The 4,416-nt window shown below is 51.6% G+C and overlaps 1 long non-coding RNA gene across 1 annotated transcript; it reads left to right on the forward strand.

Annotated features, from left to right (window-relative positions):
* The first annotated feature begins 783 nt into the window (after positions 1 to 783).
* LOC145516632 (uncharacterized) lies at positions 784 to 2,271 on the forward strand. Its single transcript, XR_014061571.1, has 3 exons — positions 784 to 827; positions 1,396 to 1,485; positions 1,702 to 2,271. It is a non-coding gene; the product is annotated as an uncharacterized LOC145516632 (long non-coding RNA).
* The last annotated feature ends 2,145 nt before the right edge of the window (positions 2,272 to 4,416 follow it).

Raw genomic sequence — 4,416 nt, forward strand, 5'->3', positions numbered from 1 at the left:
TTTATGGAAAGCCCCGTCTGTGCATTTGCTCCTGAGTTGGCGGCGTTTTTTAGAATATTGTATTCACCTCTTCCTGGCCGCGTGTCCTTGGTCGCTTAACTATTTCCTTACGCACCCCCCACTCCGTCTTTTTTTTTTTTTTTTAAATCTCTAGAATGAGAGAACCCCTAACCAGGATGACTCTAGTGGCAATTCCGTTCAAGGGGCTAAATAAAATAACTAGCAGGTGTAGGGGGTCCAAACAAACGCCACCACATTATTGTATATCAAAAGCAGTAACAATTTATTGCTTTCTCTGCCAGATACCCCAAATGAGGCATGTCGCTCCCTTTCACGGAGTTCATGATGGGTTCTTTGTAAAATCTTCGGGACTGAGAATTCGGCTTGCCGTGAAAAGCGTACGGTCCCTTAGCAGAGGCCTGGCTTTGGCATGTAGGGAGCATTCAGTAAAGGTGAGTTCGGTGACATATTCGCAAGCAAAAACATGAGGTTCAACAGCAACTCAGTCACCACTGAGCGTCACCTCTGCTTTAGTATCCGAACCTGTCTTCCAGGGTCTCATTTGTTTCTTCCAACACGACGCTCAGGGCAGAAATTATTTTCCCTATTTTACAGATGAAAAGCCTAAAGCCAAGAAGCGCTAATTCTGCGGCGAGGTCACGCAGGTAGGAGCGGAGGACCAGGGCATCCCCCTTGCAGCACTGGCGGGTGCACGCAGACCCGCCGCGCTCCACGTTCGCACGCGCCCTGGCCCCGCGTGGAGCGGCCGCGCACGCGCACAGCAAGTCTGGAGGCGAAAACCGTGAAGAGTGCGCGCGGACTGCCGGGTCTGCAACTCCAGGACCGGTCGCAGGATCCCGGCGGCTCGGAGGAGGCGGGGAGGAGGCGGGGGGGAGGCGGCGGAGAGGCGGGGGAGGGGCGGGGGAGGGGGCTGTAGACGGGCCAGGGCTGCGGGCAGGCGCCAGGCGCGGGGAGATGAAAGGCGGGCTCCGGGGGAAGGGGCTGCGCCGGGTGACCGGCTCCAGCCGCGCCGGGCGCCCCGCCCCCGCTGCCCCGGGCAGAGGCTGCTGCCCGAGCCGGAGCCGCGTTAATTGCTCTCGGCCCCGGCACTCAGCCTGCGCGGAGCCGGGACAACCTCGCTCCAGGAGGAATGACAATTCGCCCTAATGGGACAACCTCGCTCCCAGAGGAGTGACAATTCCTCCTAATGGGCCGCTCGTTAGCGGCCTATTCTCCCGAACCCGGGTATCAGAAGCGGGCAGACAAGCGGGCGCCAACGTCCGCCTGGAATTCCACAACACCGCTCCCCCACCGTTCCCCACCCCCCAGTCCTTCGCTGTGTGACTTCGGGCACAAGGCTGCTCCTCTCTGAGCTCATTTTTCTTACCTGTGCAGTGCGGAGTAGGTACGGGGAACATCAGACCTCACTAGGACGGGCATATTTCCAGGCATTTGAGGGATCCCTTTCCGAGTTAGAGCACGAAGGCGAGTAGACAGGGCTTGGGGGGTCACTGCTTGAGGTTCTGTGGGGTGGAGGGGAGGGCAAACTCTTTCTTAGAAGTTCTGGACGCTCCAATCGGTTTGCTATGGCCCCTTGCTCACTGAGGCCTTTCACTGGAGAGAAGGGGCCTTTGCCAAAGCGCTACACAGATGACACAAAGCTACCAGAAGCCTGAGCGTTCATGCCTCCCCATTTTACAGATGAAGAAGTGGAGGCCCACACAAGAGAGAGGCCGGCCTAAGATTTGATGGGGCAGTCTGAGTCTACACCGTCCCCCTAGAAGAAGCCCACTACAGGGACATCCTCGGAGAAGAACAGAAGAAATGGAGGCAGATGTTGTTCCTCTCTCTGAGTCCCACAGCCTCGGAGAAGAGAGGGCCAGTTCATGGAGACACAGTTGTTCCTGGTCACAGCAGGCGTGAGTCTGCTCCTGTAGTTAGTTCCCTAGTCAAATCCAGGCCCTACTTCTTCCCATTTGCCATCTGCACCGAACTGGGCCCTCAGTAACCTCTTTTACAAAAGATGCCCAGTCCATAGGGCTGCTGGTGAGGACTAGGTGAGAAGCCTCGTAAAAAGCAGGGAACACAGAATATGGCAGCCTCAGGCACTCCCACCCAGGAGTGGCTGTAAAGGTTCTGCTTCCATCCTCCTGGAGGATTTAAACAGCATTCAGTTTAATCAGTCACTTCACCTGTCTGCACCGTGGTTTCCTCATCCGTAATAGGGGAGTATCTAGCTGTTAATAAATGTTAGCTGTTATTATTTCTTAAGTCATTGTTGATAGTATTTTTTTTTTTACCATCCTTTTCAATAAATCTGCCTGTGATCCAGTGATCCAAAGCTGGATAACTTGAGGCATGAGAAAGTAACTTTTCTGAGCCTTTTTTGCACCTCTCTGCAGAATGGGTGTAACTACCCTCCTCTTGAGGAGGAAGCAGATTGACAACTCTGTCAAGCAAAGGTTGGAGATCAAGAGAAGAAACGGTCTGGACAAACAGCACAGGGTATCTCCCATTTCCCAGCCTCTGGGCACAGCTCGCTGGTACCTTCCCAGTTCCTGCCTGCACTGGAGAAAGGTTCCCACGAACAGAGCCCAAGCCCCCATTTGTCTGCATGGAAAGACCCAGAAGGCTCCCTGGAAAGGTGACTCCAGGAAGCTGGGAGGCTGAGGTTCTATGGAATCAGTCCAGCCATCCAGGGCATCTTGCCTAGCCATTCACAAATCTCTGTCCTCCATCTCACTCCTCCTCAGTTTGCCCATCTGTAAAAGCAGAAAAAATACCCATACTGAACTGGGCTGACATGAGTTTTAAACCACAATTCAGTAACTGTCAGCTCCCTCCTATACCTTAAGCAACCCTGTGATGGAAAGGCCCTCATTCCTGCTTAAGGAGGAGAAAATTGAAGCTTAAGGCTTGATAAGAGTTTCTCACAACTAGTAAATACCTGGCAGAGATGCACATCAGGGTTTGGCTGATTCTAAAAATGTCTGTATTTTGCCTGAGGCAGAAGTTGCTATAAAGGTGAGAGGAAAGGCATCTGGAATTGCTCACAGCAATGAAGTATCCACTATTCCCATTTTCTTTCAATTAGACAGATGGAACTGTTGAGTCTGGGATGGGCTTAATTAGTAGCGAGAACACACAGAGAAAGTGTATCCTGTTTTATGGATTCCCAAATAGTTCAGCAGGAATCTGAAATCTCTCTTATTTAGTGGCACAAATTGGTTTAACTTCAAAATGCAGCTGATTGGACTTGGGAAGGGGAAAAGGAAATTTGAAGAGTTACTTAATAGACATAATTGTATTTTTTAATTAAGAAAAATAGAATCTCACCCAGTTGCCCCACCCCCAGTTGCCTGGTGGGGAATAAGCAAGGTTTGCTTTACCTTAAGGATAAAAACAATTAGAAGCAATTGTTCAGAACTCTTTAGTCATTTCTAGAGGCGGGGTTGGGGCATTGAAGCTGATCCCAGAACTTGTGCCAGCCTTGGGAGGGGGCTGCAGGCTGCCACTGGCAGCAAAAACAGCCCCCCTTTGTAGGCTTTGAAAAAAGGGCTTTCACATCCAGGACTTTACTCACTCCTCAGGATCATCCTTGGGCGTGAGATACCCTGCTCCCTCCTACACCCTCCAGGTCTCATTCTAGTCCATCACCTCATTTCACTGAAGTGGTAACAGCAGCTCAGAGAGGTGTAACCACATGTCCGGGGTCACAAAAGGAGTCTGGTGGGTGAGCACATTGGTTCTGTTTGAGGGGCACCCTTCAGGGATCCTCTGAGGCAGAGATCCATCCTTTCTGGGTTGGATCCAGAGAGGTCTGACTGATATCAGGGTCCCTGAGATCCGTTCTGCCCCCTCGGATCTGTGTCAGGTGCCCTGAAGAGCCCCTGACACAGTGAGGGGCTCAGTAAATATTGATTGAAGAAATGAATAAATTCAGGTATAGAAGCAGCAACTGGCTGAGACTGTAGGTACCTCTCACCCTGCTCAGAAGGTCACCTTTCCCAGTGACGAGGAGTGAACCGTGAATTGTGAGGGGCAGACTCACCATGCCTTAACAACTGGAACTGACACCGACGCTGATCCTGGATCCATGCTGGGAGGGGTCAGATTTTTAAATTGTCCCTAAAGAAAAACTGAAAGCTTATTTTACCCCAAACCCTTAACTTGTTAGACTTTCAATTAATCTCCACCTTCCCCCTCCCCCCTTCTGTCCTTTCACAAATGGAGCAAGAGTTGGGGAGGTTGTCGCCTGTCCAAGGTCATGCAGAACTAAGTGACCCAGTCAGCATTTGACCCCAGGTGAATCTGACTCCAAACCCCAAACTGATTTCTCTTTACCATCCTCCCGATCACATTTCTCCTGACATGACTTGAAAGCAGCCAGAGAATCTCAGCATCACGCTGCTCTCT

Source organism: Giraffa tippelskirchi, chromosome 8 (genome assembly GCF_054371585.1).
Source record: "Giraffa tippelskirchi isolate mGirTip1 chromosome 8, T2T-mGirTip1v1.2.pri, whole genome shotgun sequence".
Lineage (NCBI taxonomy): Eukaryota > Metazoa > Chordata > Mammalia > Artiodactyla > Giraffidae > Giraffa > Giraffa tippelskirchi.